The sequence below is a fragment of the Lissotriton helveticus genome, chromosome 6, assembly GCF_964261635.1.
Source record: "Lissotriton helveticus chromosome 6, aLisHel1.1, whole genome shotgun sequence".
In the NCBI taxonomy this organism is placed as follows: Eukaryota; Metazoa; Chordata; class Amphibia; order Caudata; family Salamandridae; genus Lissotriton; species Lissotriton helveticus.
This window is the reverse complement of record NC_136067.1, coordinates 1,397,708,756-1,397,723,586: the sequence shown is the minus strand read 5'-3', so window position 1 is coordinate 1,397,723,586 and position 14,831 is coordinate 1,397,708,756. Positions and strand designations below refer to the sequence as shown.

Sequence of the window (14,831 nt, the reverse complement as noted above, 5' to 3'; positions counted from 1 at the left end):
GAACACTGCGCAAAAATTGCAAAAAGGCCGAACGACTCTGGAGAAAGACTTGGCAACATGCCAACAAAGAAGCTTACCAGTCTGCGGTCAAAATTTACAAAGAGGCTATCAAATCAGCCAAAGCTTCCTACTACAACACACGTATACAAGAAGCATCCAATTCAGCCCGAGAATCTTTTCTGATCGTCAAAGAGCTGACCAAAGTCCCCTCCACCTCCTCCTCCATCACCCCTAAAGTTGACAGAAGCAACGAACTAGCCAACTTTTTCAACGAGAAAATCACCCGGATCCTGGCTTCCCTTCCTCCCCCCTGCTCCCCCAACCTCACGGAAAGTAGCACTTCCCCCGAACCGACTAAAAGCATCTGTCATTCTACGCTTCAGACTTTCCGACCTGTCACCCACGCAGAGGTTGAGCGAACCTTAGTTAAAATGAAAAGTGGTTCCCCTTTAGACCCAGCCCCTATCAGGTTTCTCAAGACCGTAGCCTCAGTAATCGTCCCCACCATTACGGACCTTATCAACTGTTCCTTCTCCCATGGAACCGTCCCCGATAGCTGGAAGAGTGCTGTGGTTAAAGCACTCTTAAAAAAACCCCAGCTAGATCCATCAGACCTGTCCAACTATAGGCCAATATCCCTACTCCCAGGCATTGGCAAAGTCACCGAGAAATTGGTAAACATCCAATTATCCCAGTTCCTCGAAACAAATAAACTGCTTCAACAATCCCAAACCGGTTTTCGTCCAGGCCATGGAACTGACACCGCACTCCTTGCAGTGATCGAAGAGGCAAGGGGCTTACTAGATTCAGGAGGATCAGTGGCAGTGATCCTCCTGGATCTAAGTGCAGCCTTCGACACGGTCAACCACCGTGTCCTTCTGAGTAGATTGACAAATGCAGGACTTACTGGGACAGCTATCAAATGGATCGAATCCTATCTTACAGGACGCACCTTTCAAGTATGGGATGACAGCCACCACTCATCCACCCTCCCACTCACTAGCGGCGTCCCCCAGGGCTCCTCCCTAAGCCCGACGCTTTTTAACGTCTATATGGCCCCCCTCGAGGACGTGGTAACACCTTTTAACATCAAAATGGTGAGTTACGCTGACGACACCCAACTAGTCGTCTCCCTGTCCCAGCTGATTGACCATCCTGAAAATCTTACCAACTGCCTCATAAACATCCACAACTGGATGAACGAATCATCATTGAAACTGAACGGGACTAAGACAGAGGTAATGTTACTCGGCAAACAATGGACAACCATCCCTCCCACGATATGGCCCGATGTATTCGGTGAAATCCCCCCCCCCAAATCGGAAATCAAGACACTCGGGGTATGGCTAGAGCCACAGCTTACAATGAAGACCCAGGCAACCAAAACTTCGGGCACATGCTTTGGGCTAATGCGTAAAACCCGTAAAATTCTGCCCTTACTCCCACCCATGTCCAGAAAGCTCCTCATCCAGGGCCTAGTGTTGTCCCGTCTGGACTACAGTAATCTGGTCTATTTGGGAGCCCCAGAGGCTACCTTCACGAAACTCCAGCGGACACAGAATGCGGCAGCACGCATGATTACCAACACCCCCTCCAGGTTATCCGCCAAGCCAGCCCTTAAAGCCCTGCATTGGCTGCCTGTGCGCCAAAGGGTGCACTTTAAAGCAATGTGTATCACACACAAGCTCTACAACGGATCTGGCCCTGCGATCCTTAGTGAAATGATCACTCCTTATACAGCAACCAGATCGCTACGATCTCAAAATGAGAATCTGGTCTGCATCCCCAGATTCAAAAAAGCCCGAACAGGAGGTCGTCAATTCTCAGTTCAGGCGGCCAAGGGCTGGAACGCACTCCCTCGCGCCCTCAGACTGGAATCCAACTTCCTTGCGTTCCGAAAAAAACTAAAGACCCATCTGTTCCCCAAATAATACCCCTCGGCTACCTACCCTCTCAATGGGATTCAAGTTACATAGCGCGGGGATGCCCTTGGGTCACCAGGCGCTTTAGAAATCGCTAAAATAAATAAATAAAATAAATGATGTTCATAATTCTACATTTTTAAATACTCTATATAAAACATTAAAAATGATTTTGTGATAAAAATATTAGAGGCCTCCTTAGTCATTAGATGAATTATAGTTCGATTGTGTATCCATGTTAGCCTAAATATTGTATGCCTGCACATTTACAATATGTGTTTCTTGCTCAAGTTTCTTTATAAATAAATAAACAAAGTCAAAAGTTTGGCACTTGCAATATAAGGGTGTAAGCTATTATCTTTGCAAATGCTTGATTTTCCTTTTGTGAAACATTCCTTCTGGAATTTTAAGTATTAAAATTGTGCTTAGTCTGTACAAGAGATGCCCGAACGGTGTCATCTGGTAAATAAATCTGTATAGGGAGTAGCCAACGAAAAACTTCAGAGACCCTTTCAAACACACAAAAATACAGTTAAATTACTCTCACCATTTAGCCTCTTTACTATTTTTCTTTTAATGAATATTAGTGTTATGAATGCGGAGTTAGTCTGAAAAGCATACAATTGTTATTAAGTGACATTTGAAACTTGAGTTCTAACCCCAAACCTATATTTGGTAAGTCTCATAAGGGCTGCCACAACTAATGGGCCTACAATTGGACACTTGGTCTTTGTGTATGACTTTTCAGGCTGCAGAGTTCTTTAACAGTGCTTTATTGGCATGACTGTACTACTGTTAAGTGTAAATTGAGGCAACTGCAAATATTTTGATGGAGGCTATCTAGTAGCATGAATTCTCCTTAGCACATATATATGTGCCAGATACATCTAGGAGATCTAAAATAAAACTGTGAATGAAGGTCTACATTGAGGATGGTGTTTGATTCTATTGATTTGGCTTTACTTTATTGCACTCGAGTGGCTGTCAAGTAGGAAGAACAATTGTTACCTACCTGTAAACAGGTGGTTCTCCAGTATTGGTGTCTTTCGTAGATTCACATGGACGTGGCAGGTAGAGGTGAAGACACCGCAGGGGCCAGAGTGAGAGACATCTTCTTCTTCTTAAGGAAAGGTGAAGGCAACTCCTGCACACTACCACGTTTTGAAGCTGCTTGGGAACGACCAGAAATGAGACTTTCAGCATCAGAATGTATATTATCCTTGTCCTTAAGTCTCTGAAGCCACAGCAGAAGACAGCCTTCCCTATCTTTTAGAGTCTTTGTGGAGAAAGTTCCACAGAACTTACATTTACCCACCTCATGGTCAGGGTAAAGACAGTAAATACACTTACTGTGAGGATCTTCTGAATAAAGGCGCAGCTTTCCACAAGAAGAGCAAGGTCTAAAGAGAGACTTCTTACTAGAAGACATGCTGAGAACACAGGAAAACCTGAAGAGAAGAGAAAACTGAGCAGAGCTCAGGGAGACTACCTTTCACACGACGTGCGGTAGAAAATCTGAGGTACTGAGCTCTGAGGAGAAGGTTCTGGAGGGCCTCTGGCGCCTGATTGGCTACAGTTTGGACCAACATAATGACAGGAATAGACTACTTGTCTTTTCTCTCCTCATGTATTCCTATGTGGAACTATGTTTAGGCTTTTACTGCCATTTTTCTAATGTGTATTTCATGTGTTATGTTTTACATGTACATATTATTAGTATGTTATTGCTATTTCATTTACTGTGGGACTCCCACTCCGACGACTGGGAATATTCAAGCATGTGAATCTATGAAAGACACCCTAATACTGGAGAATGATTGTTAGCTTGCAGTGATCAAATTTAAAGTTGCATTTCTAGAAGCACTATCATTCGATTATTTCACCAATGCTTCCTTATGCCTTGAAATTCTATAGACAGTTTGTATGATTGACCTTTCCTTTGTGCCCACTAATTAGGTGGGTACAGAATATTTAAAATGCATGATTTAATATTTACCATTGGTGAGTACCACAACAGCGAACAAACTAGAAACACTATGCTTTTACTTGTACATTTCTTAGAATGGTCAAATGTACTGATGTATGTATTTTCCATATACATGACTACCTTTCTATGTAGTTATACATCTATACATTTATTACTTTATTCTACTGTAGAAAAAGGAAAAGGCTACTTACCCAGTATGCATCAGTTCTTCTCATATAGAGCTGTAGAGCCATATGCCTTAGCATAGATCTCCATCTTTTGTTGGGCCTGGATGTTTGCACTTTGTTTTTGTTCGAAAGAGTCTTTGTAGTTATGAGGTAGGTGACTCCTCCTTTCGTTGATCGTGCGCATGGACATCGACTCCATCCCCAGATTGTTTTGCCGTAAGGGTGATCATGGAGTTAGTAAGAGTAGAAAGAGATGTCCATGTATAGTGTATCTAAGTAAGATAATACTGCAAAAGATAAAGGTACCCGGGGAGGCGGGTGGGTGCATATTGCTCGACAGCTCTATATGCCAAGAACAGATGCATACTGGGTAAGTAGCATTTTCCGTTCGAGGCATATGAGCTGTAGATCATATGCTTTAGCATAGACTATATAGCAGTTTCTCCCAAGCGGTGGCTAACCTGTATGTGTTGCAGTGGTTTGAAATAGTATTCTTAAAACTGCCTGACTAGCTTGTTGTTTTGCTAACACATCTACACAATAGTGTTTTGTGAATGTGTGTGGTGTAGATCATGTTGCAGCTTTGCAGATGTCATCTAATGGAATGTTCCCTAAGAATGCCATAGCGGCCCCTAGCTTGCGTGTAGAGTGCGCTCTAGGGGGAATTGTCAAAGTACGCTTAGCTTTGATGTAGCATGTTTGGATGCACTTAACTATCCACCATGCAATACCTGTTGTTGATATGGGATTGCCTATGTGCGGTGGTGATAAAGCAACAAAGAGTTGTTTGGTTTTCCTTAAAGACTTAGTTCTTTCAATGTAATATAGTATGATTCTTTTTACATCCAGTGTGTGAAGAGCACGTTCTGCTACTGAGTCTGGTTGAAGAAAAAACACGGGTAACTCAACAGGCTGGTTGAGATGAAATGCAGAAACGACTTTAGGTAAAAAGCTGGTCCTAAGAACCACTTTATTTTGGTGAATTTGTAAAAATGGGTCTTGTCTAGTTAGTGCCTGGAGCTCCCCCACTCTTCTAGGAGATGTAATGGCAATAGGAAGGCTACCTTCCATGTGAGAAATTGTAATTCGCATTTGTGCAAAGGCTCAAAGGGTGGGCCAATCAGTCTGGTAAGGACTATATTAAGATTCCACACTGGGGAGGGTGGAAGTCTAGGAGGAAGGATTCTTTTGAGTCCTTCCATGAAGGCTTCAATAGCGGGCACTCGAAACAAAGACTAGTGTTGTCTATTTTGTAGGTACTCAGCTAATGAAGCAAAGTGTAAGCGTATAGATGTATATGCTAAGTTAGAACGCTGCAAGTGTTACAGATACCGAATGATGTTTTGGATGGAAGCATCTAGTGGATTGATTTTGTTTGTACAATAAATTACAAATATTTTCCACTTTGCTGCGTAGCATGCTCTTGCGGTAGGGCGTCTAGCCTCTGTAATGATGTTCATGCAGTCTGGCGGAAGGTAAAGGTAGCCAAAGTCTATGATTTCAGGTGCCACATCGCAAGGTTGAGTTGACTGGGATCTGGATGTCTTATCTCTCTAGGGTTCTGAGTGAGAAACTTGGGGGAGAGGTGTAGATTTTGGTGAGGAACTACTGATAGTTCCAACAGGGTTGTCGAGCCCATGTGGAAGCAACTAGGATCATTGTCAGATAATGTTGTTTGAGCTTCCGAACCACTAATGGAATTAGTGGGAGAGGTGGAAAATCTAAGCAAATTTTCCTGACCAATTCATCCGAAGCGCATTGCCTTTGGATAATGGGTGAGGATACCTGGACGCGAAGTTTGGGCATTTTGCGTTGTGGTGTGTGGCGAACAGATCTATTTCTGGGTAGCCCCACAATTAGAAGAATGGGAGGAGAACTTGAGAATGTAGTTCCCATTCGTGGATCTGTGGTCTTTGACGACTGAGCAGATCTGCAATTTAGTTGTTTACTCTTGGGAGGTGTTCCGCAAGGAGATAAATCTTTTGAGGTATGGCCCATCTCCAGATGCTTTGTGCTAGTTGTGAAAGTGGTAGAGCGTGTGTCGCCCCCCCCCCCCCTGTTTTTGTATGTAGTACATTGCTGTTGTGTTGTCTGTACAAACTAGGACAGCTTTGCCTTCTAGATGCAGTTGAAAGGCTTTTAATGCTACAAAAATTGCTAATAGCTCCAGATGGTTTATGTGGAGTTGTTTTTGCTGTGGGGTCCACATGCCCTGAATGGTATGTTTTTGAAGATGCGCTCCCCGACCAGTGAGTGATGAGTCTGCTGTTAGCACTATCTGTGGAACCGGGTCGATGAATGGCCACCCTTTGGAAAGGCTTTGTGTATTCCACCACTGCAGAGAGCGATGTGTGCGGCCATCCACCAACACCAGATCGGTTAACTGACCCTGAGCCTGGTTCCACTGATGTGCCAAGCAGTCCTGTAAGGAACGCATTGGGAGTCTTGCGTAAGGGACAATCAGAATCTAAGAAGCCATCATGCCGATCAATTGCATGAACACTCGGGCTTGGTAATGAGTGTTGCGGCTGACATTATGATACCAGGGTTTGCATGCTGTGTATCCTGACTGGGTTGGGGTATGCTAGAGCTTTGCAAGTGTCTATGGTGGCTCCTAGGTATGCTTGCGTGTTGGGAGGGCTGGAGATGAGGCTTGGTGAGGTTTACAGTGAACCCCAAGTCGTGAAGAACAAGTTACTTACCTTCGGTAACACTTTTTCTGGTGGATACAGTATCTGCCTGTGGATTCCTCACCTTATGAATATCCCCCTGCGTCAGCAACGTTCGGAAAATTATTTGCAGCTCGCCGGCGTGGACGACGTCACGAACGCACGACATTGCGCGCGGCTCCGCTGACGTCACCGACTCCATAATAGGCCTACGCCGGCGTGATGACATCAGTTCCGCCCTTTTTTTCGTGCCTTCGAGGCACACGGACGGACCAGCAACAATAGAAATATACACAGTATACACAGTACAAACTAGTCAAGGTAGCACACATAGTGTGAATATAACATAGTAAACATGTCCAAGAACACATTCCTTTTACGGATAACATGTATACATTAAAAAACATTACCAAAAATTCAGGTATAGAAGAGTGGACAACGGGGAGGCGGGTGGGCATGTGAGGAATCCACAGGCAGATACCGTATCCACCAGAAAAAGCGTTACCGAAGGTAAGTTACTTGTTCTTCTGATGGATACATCTGCCAGTGGATTCCTCACCTTGTGCATAGATTCCCACAGCAGTCCCCACTCCTGAGGAGGGTGTCCACTCTCCTATACCAGAAAATCCTGAAGGACAGAACGCGCAAAGTGGCCATCCCTCCTCACCTCGGTATCCAAGCAGTAATGCTTTGCGAAAGTGTGGAGGGAGGCCCAAGTTGCCGCTCTACAAATGTCCTCAACAGGTACACCCCTAGACAAAGCAGATGTTGATGACTTTGCTCTAGTAGAGAGAGAGGGCTCTTATAGCCTCTGGAGGTTCCTTACCAGCCAGGGCGTAGCAGATCTTGATGCATAGTATTATCCATCTCGAAAGTGTGCGCTTGTGCACAGCTCTTCCTTTTCTGCAGCCAGCAAATCCAACAAACATCTGGTCATCCACTCGATAGTCCTTTGTCCTATCAAGATAAAAGCTCACCGCCCTCTTAGGGTCCAGAAGGTGAAGCCGCTCCTCCTCCTTGGAATGGTGAGGGGGAGGATAGAAGGTAGGAAGGGTAATAGACTGTCCTAGATGGAAGGGAGTTACCACCTTAGGCAGAAAAGCAGCCCTGGTCCTAAGAACCATTCGTTCAGCATGAATGGTCAAGTAAGGGGGCTTTGAACTAAGAGCTTGAAGCTCACTTACCCTCCTTGCCGAGGTAATTGCAACTAGGAAAACCGTCTTAAAAGACAACAACCTCAAGGGACAATTATGTAAAGGTTCTAAAGGGGAACCCATTCGAAAAGTAAGCACCAGATTCAAGTCCCATTGAGGCACAATAAAAGGAGTAGGAGGAAATTTATTTGTAAGGCCCTTCAGAAATCTTAAAACAATAGGAGATTTAAATAAGGACGGCTGATCCGGCAGGCAGAGAAATGCTGACAAAGCCGAAAGATAACCTTTAACTGTAGCCACAGCAAACCCTTGCTGCGCTAAAGAAAGAGCAAATAGAAGTATATCTGACAAACAAGCCCTCAAAGGGTCAATGGACTTCTCCCCACACCAAGTCACAGATTTAGACCATCTGTATGAATAGATTGATTGATTATACACTTATATAGCGCGTACTGTCACCCTACGGGTATCCTGGCGCTTTTGACTGAATTAGGTGACCAGAATTTAACCAAGTCAAGCCCAGGTGAGCAGATAAATGGGAAAATTTAGACTTTTGGAAAGAGCCAGGTTTTCAATCTCCTTCGAAACTCCAACAAGGTATCCATTTGTCTAAGACTAGTCGGAAGGTCATTCCATAGGTGAGTTCCCACCACATTGAATGCCCTTCCGCCAGATCTGGCACGTTTAAATCTGGGGACCATTAAAAAGCCAGCACTCGAAGAGCGGAGTTGCCTCCTAGGTTGGTACCACATAAACTTTTCTTGTAGGGGAATAGGGCCAGTCTTATGCACAGCTCTAAAAATCATACACAGCGCCTTAAACTGGACCCTTTCCTTAAAGGGTAGCCAGTGCAACTCTCAGAGCCAGGGTGGAGGATGAGCTTCGCGGCCTGTTAAGTGCCAGTTTCGCTGCTGCAGATTGTACTCTCTGTAGATCCTGCATGACATATTGACAGGGCACCTGAATGCAGAGAGTTACAATAGTCATGTCTGCATAGCACTGTGCTCCTTACCACCAGTGGACGTGACTCCAATGGTAGTAATGGGAGTATTTTACGAAATAGACGGATTAAGGAGAAGCATACATTGGCAGTTTTGCTTGCAGTTTTGCTTGCGTAAGACTCCAACTGGAGGTTATCTTCAATCAAAACCACCAGGTTGACTTGGTAGAGTCACGCCTGGCCGATAGAATGACATCCACCTCATCATGTGGGAGAGAAAAGGAATTCAGATTGCCCCGTTCAATCTCCAGGCATGAAGGTGTAAGGTCTGGAGGTGGGGGTGTAGAACCTGCCCCTCCATCTGAGAGAGGAGATCTGCCCTGGGAGGGAGACGGAGCGGCGGGCACGAGGAGAGGTGGAGAAGATGTATGTACCACACCCTTCTTGGCCAATCCGGGGCGATCAAAATTACTTGGGCTCGCTCTTGGCTAATCTTCCTCAGTACCCGAGGAATCAAAGGTATGGGGGGAAACGCGTAAAGGAGCTGCGAGTCCCAACTCATCTGAAACGCGTCTCCCAAGGCCCCCTGCATCGGAAACTGGAGGCTGCAGAATGACGGGCAGTGAGCATTCTCGCGAGTGGCGAACAGGTCCACCCGAGGAGTTCCCTACGTCCGAAAGACGTGACGAATCACCTCTGGATGAAGCCTCCACTCGTGGTCGGCTGAGAACTGCCGACAGACTGTCTGCACGCACGTTCAGAACTCCGGCCAGATGATTTGCCATCAGACAAACCTGATGGTCCTGAAACCAGGACCAGAGACGCAGAGCCTCTCTGCAGAGACACTGCGACCCCACTCCTCCCTGTTTTTTGACATACCACATCGCGGTGGTGTTGTCCTTCAGGACTTGAACCGACCGCCCGCGAAGGGAAGGAAGGAAGGCCTTGAGTGCCAGACGTATTGCCCACAACTCTAGAAGGTTGATGTGAAGCAACCTTTCCTCTGGAGACCAAAGACCCTTGATCTCCAGATCCCCCAGATGAGCACCCCACCCTGGAGTGGATGCATCCGTTATCACCGTGGCAACCGATGGAGGTAGATGGAAAGGCTTTCCTTGAGACAGATTGCCTTCCACACCCCACCAAGATGCATCCGCCGCAGCTTCTCTGGAGATCCTCACCGACTCCTTGAGATCTCCGATGTGTTGATACCACTGCTTGCGGAGACACCACTGGAGTGCCCTCATGTGCCAGCGTGCATGGTTGACCAACAGAATGCAGGAAGCCATCAGACCGAGCATGCAAAGGACCTTCAGGACTGGAACGACCGCTCCATTGTGAAATAAATGAATCATTCCCTGTATGTCGAGAATCCTTTGAGGTGGAGGGAATGCTCGACATACAGTTGTGTCCAGTACCGCACCTATGAACAGGTTACGCTGGGAGGGCTCCAGGTGAGATTTGGGTACATTTATTGAAAAACCCAACCTGTACAACAACTGAGTTGTGACCTGCAGATGATGGAGCACTATCTCTGGAGATTCTGCTTTGATCAACCAATCGTCCAGATACAGGAATACAGGTATCCCCGACCTTCTGAGATGTGCTGCCACCACAGCCATCACCTTGGTGAAAACTCGAGGTGCAGTAGTAAGACCAAACGGAAGGACCGCAAACTGGTAATGTTGCGATCCCACCGTGAAACGGAGATACTTCCTGTGCGACTTCAGGATGGGGATGTGGAAATACGCGTCCTGCAAGTCGATCGACACCATCCAGTCCTTTTCCGGCAGCGCCTGAAGAACCTGAGCAAAGGTTAGCATCTTGAACTTCTCCTGTTTCAGGTAAAGGTTCAAGATCCTGAGGTCCAAGATTGGACGAAGTCTGCCATCCTTCTTGGGAATCAGGAAATACCGGGAGTAGCATCCCTAACCCCTTTCCTGCTCCGGAACCACCTCTATCGCACCCTTTCGTAACAGTGACAGGACCTCCTCCTGCAGGAGAAGTAGGTGGTCCTCCGAACAAAAACCTTGGCAAGGAGGGTAATCTGGAGGAAATTCCCGAAAGGGAAGAGCATACCCATTCTCTACGAGATTGAGAACCCAAAGATCTGATGTAACCGATTCCCAATCCCGTAGAAAATGGGTAAGCCGACCCCCCACAGGACCCACATGATCCTGAATGGCAGATCTAGGGCTGCTTTGCTGATGATGGAGGGGGTTGGGAAGCGGAGGAGGTAGAGGAGGAGGAGGATTTATATAGTGGATTTTGCGGTTGCTGTTGAACTTGACGATAGGGTCGAAAGGACGAACGCCCAAAACCTCTATACCTCTTAGTCGCAGAGCCTCTGGGCTGCAGCCCCAAAGATCTGGCAGTAGCCCTACTGTCCTTAAATTTTTCTAAAGCTGCATCAGCTTTTTTGCCAAATAATCCAGTACCATCAAATGGCAAATCCAACAAGCCTGCCTGAACGTCCGCAGAAAAGTCAGATGACTTCAGCCAAGCAGCCCTTCTAGAGGCAACAGAAGTTCCCATAATGCGAGCAACTGAATCAGCAGTGGCAAGTCCACTTTGAATCACTTGACATGCAGCCGCCTGTGTATCAGCCAACACCTCATCAAAATCCTTCCTGCTGTCCTCAGGAATCTTTGGCGCCAACTGCCGTACAGAGTCCATCAGAGCATGTATATATCTCCCCAAGAGATATGTGGCATTGGTCGATTTTAGAGCCATACTCGCAGAAGAGAAAATCTTCTTTGCAGTCTGATCCTGTTTCTTGGACTCCTTATCCCCAGGCACTTGAGGGAAAGCACCAACAGACTTCTTCGAACAGGCGGCATGTATAACCAGACTTTCAGGCAAGGGATGCGAGGATAGAAACTCAGGATCACAAGGAGCTACCCTATACCTCCTTGCAACACCCTTAGCCACTGCAGGAGCGGTAAGAGGCCTGTTCCAAACCTCCAATATAGACTCAGTCAAAGCCTCATTAAAAGGAAGCAATGGTTCTACAACCGAAGATGGGGAATGAAGAACCTCAGTCAATATATTAGCCTTGAATTCAGCTGTAGGCAAAGTCAAATTTAAAAGAGCCGCAGCTTTTTTAATGACCACATGGTATGGTGCAACGTCCTTTGAAGGGGCATCAGAAACAGAGGACAGCTCCCATTCAGGGGAAAGCTCTAAACCACTAGCTTCCCTCAAATCATCAAAGTAGTCCTCCTGAAGCTCTCCTTTTTCCATCTCAGCCTCTCTATATCTCTGCCCCTCTATAAGACGCTGAGCTTCCCGCCTCGATCTTTCCTTCACGAGCCGCGCCGTCGGATCCGTGACCGACTCAGACAGAGCCAGCGTCAAGATCGGATCCGGAAGCCCAAACTGCTGCTCATGAAGTCGAGTCGGAGCCGGCATCGATGGAATCGGCATCGACGACTTCGGCGGCGCCGAGAAATGCCAAGGCGAAGCCTGGGCCGGCATAAATGGAGCTGGAGCATAGGAGTGGGGAACTCCTAGACTATATGCCAAAGGACCCAAGGGACCCGAAGGTGCACCAGAGGGGTACAAAGCTCTCGACTAGACTCCATGCATCGCATTTAAAAACAAAGTAGGGTCCTGACCTGGAGCTGGGAAGGGCGGGTAAGAACCCATAGGATGCCCTCTCGGAGGTTCCGGATTCGTCTCCATCCTCAAAATCGTCATCTTGTGAGTCAGGTGACATAGGAGGTGGTGAATTTGATGGCGTAATGTGTAAATTGGGAATAGGAGTGGGAGGCATGTAAGGGGGAGAGGGGTTAGTACCAATATCTCTTTTTTTCTCAAGAGGTACAGGGACATCTCCTGGGAGGTCTAACTTCCGTTTTTTAGGAAGAGTAGCCAGAAGGTGTCCTGTTTTTGGATCAATACGAAGTCTTTTTTGCTTAGGATCCAGAGGGGTGTCTTTGGATGGAAGTTCCTTGAAAGGAGTATCTGTTCTTTTAGGAGTGGATTTCGGCATGGAAGACTTGGGCTCAGTGTCTTTGGGCGCAGAGTATTTTGAATCCAAATACTTAGTTTGAGCCGGATTAGGCTGTGTAGTATTCGGAGTGGTATGTTTCAGCTCCGAACTTTTTGGCGCAAAGAGTGTTGGCTCCGAGCTTTTAGGTGTGGAGTGTTTTGGCTGAGGTTTTAGGCTTGGAGGATTAGGTTTCAGAGTTCTTTGTTTTGGTGGGTTTTGTCTCCGAGGTTTTTGGTGTTGAAGGTGAATTCGCTGCCGAAGGTGTGGAAAGTGGCACCTGTTTCTGTTTATGTTTAGATGTCGAAGGTTTTGATTCGGCACTGGAATGGGGCCGGCTTGAGTCTGAGCCGGAAGACTTGTGTTTATGTTTCATAGGCGGGCTGGAGGGTGGGGCATCTGAAACTTTCTCTGTGTCAACCAGAGCCCGGGGGTGACACCGGAGCCTTATCTTTGGTTTGAGTGGGCACATGGGGATCTGTACTCACGGGGCTTTGACCCAGAGTGACATTTAGGTCTTTCTCCTTGTACGAGTCAGCTTTGGACACGGAGACCAGTTCTTCTTTTTCAGCTTCTGCGGCAGAACGGTGTTCTTGTTCTTCATCGAAGATGTCCGGTACGGAGCCGCTGCCGCGTTGCATCTCGTGGCGTCGAGCCCGACGATCACGGATGGTCTTCTTCGATCGGAAATGATTGACACTTTTCTTCGTGTTCTGGTTATCAGCACAGGTTGCAGACCTAGTGCAAGTCTGTGCATGGGAACTTAGCACGACACCTGGGACATAGCTTCAACGGAGTCCGTTCCCTCGTCTGCTGGCGTGGTCGGCACAGGTAGGCCCGACGGCTCGCCTCGAAGTTCCCGATGTAAGGTTTTCACAGTGTACACGATACGAGTCGAATGGGAAACTGAGTTTCAAAAACAATACCGTAGACAATTGCACGCCGAAGGGGTTCGAAAACCATACCGAATTTGAGCGCAGCAATACATATCCGAACCAGATGGCGGAAAAAAACAATCTGGGGATGGAGTCGATGCCCATGCGCACTATCACTGAAAGGAGGATTCACCTACCTTGTGACTACAAAGACTCTTTCGAACAAAAGCAAAGTGCAAACAACCGGGCCCAACACCAAATGGCAATATATACTAAAGCATATGATCTACAGCTCATATGCCTCAAACATGAATTTAAAAAAACCTTCAACTCTCTCCAATTCACTACTCGGTTTCATCCTATACCTCTCAATATATCTGCTACCTCCCTTCCCTGACTTTTCCCAAGCCTAAGTGTACTACTATGATCTCCCTAATAACTTCTTCTAGACTCTTTCCTCCTCTATCCCTCCTTTGACTCAACTCAAACCTCATACATTTTACTACAATGATCTCCCAAATACCACTTTCTGGACTCTTCCCTCCTTGGACTTATCCCATACCTCATTTTACAACTATGATCTCCCAAATAACACTTTCTAGAAGCTTCCTTCCTCCATCTCTCCTTTATCCTATTCAATCCAACGAACAGACTCACATGTCAACCACTTGAATTAACAACTTAGATTTCCCTATATTAATCAACCACTAATCCACTTTGAGTAGCAGAGTAGCGTGCTGCTTGCTAAAAAGCGCTTTGACGCTTCGTCAGAGGTAATAGGACCTATATTAATACAATGACAAATTCTGCCACTCTCAAGCTGGAAAAGCCCCTCTCTTGGCATTAAGAGCTCCCTAACACAATCCAGAGATGTGGCTACCAAGGGGGCTACACGGCCCTGACAAATTAGTTTGGTAAGTGATTTCCCTTTACCTTCCAGAGTGGCAGCCTTTCTACCTAAACAATAGAGCAGCCCCTCTTCCAAGTGTACACCATTCCCCCTTCAAAGGCAGATTTTAAGCAACAAAGTGAAAACTTTGTAAATGTTGCACACAGCAACAAGTTACATTAATTCCAATGTGGGCATCAAGTCGGGCTTAAAGCAAGGAGTTGTTTAATACCTTAC

General features: G+C 46.5%; 1 protein-coding gene across 3 annotated transcripts in view; it reads right to left on the bottom strand.

Annotated features, from left to right (window-relative positions):
• The window catches only part of SCAF8 (SR-related CTD associated factor 8), a 1,826,711-nt gene that overhangs the window by 828,209 nt on the left and 983,671 nt on the right, over window positions 1-14,831 (bottom strand). The gene's annotated exons all lie outside the window — the stretch shown is intronic.